Below are 684 nucleotides of genomic sequence, written 5' to 3' on the forward strand. Positions count from 1 at the left end.
GTTCAGACAACGACGTCGGTTTGTCAAAAAAAGGAGGAAAAAAAAAAACCACAACGTTTTAGTGCCTGGTTGTGCTTTAGCGGCTACCTGGGAGCCTGCTGGGTCGAGATACACACATATATACGCAAACGTACACATACAAAACACATATAAATACATGCACACGCATAAAGACAAAAATGGTGTTTGGAAGCAGCTTGCAAACTTTTCCAGTTTTTCCCCTTTTTTCTTTTCCTTCAGCTGTGTCCAGCACCTTTGGCCCTGCTGGACATGGCCGCAGCAGACACGCTCGCGGCACACAGCATCCAAGGAGGGGGGGAATCCGATAATTTGGATTGTTTCAAGACTGTGATATTTTTAAATGACTTAATGCAGCTGGTCTCTGAAGGATTCAGGCAGCTCTGACGGCAGAACAGGGCACAGCCGCTAGCACTTAGACAATAACCCAGCCCAGGCAAAAATGCCCACTTTGTTCTCCAAAACATTGCTTTCTTACCAAAGAGAGAGGAGAGGGAAAAAAAGGAGGGGAAAAAAAAAGAGAGAAAAAAAAAAAGAGGAAAGCTTTACAGTTTCTGCCCTGAATTGCACTGCATCCTGTTAGGCTGCCTAGACCCACATCCAAAGGGTCTTGAACATTAATTTCCACCTCACCAGGGAAAAATAATAAATTAAACATCCAGCAGC

This window comes from Rhea americana, unplaced genomic scaffold, assembly GCF_003343005.1.
Source record: "Rhea americana isolate MKP2758 unplaced genomic scaffold, rheAme1 scaffold_346, whole genome shotgun sequence".
Taxonomy (NCBI): Eukaryota; Metazoa; Chordata; class Aves; order Rheiformes; family Rheidae; genus Rhea; species Rhea americana.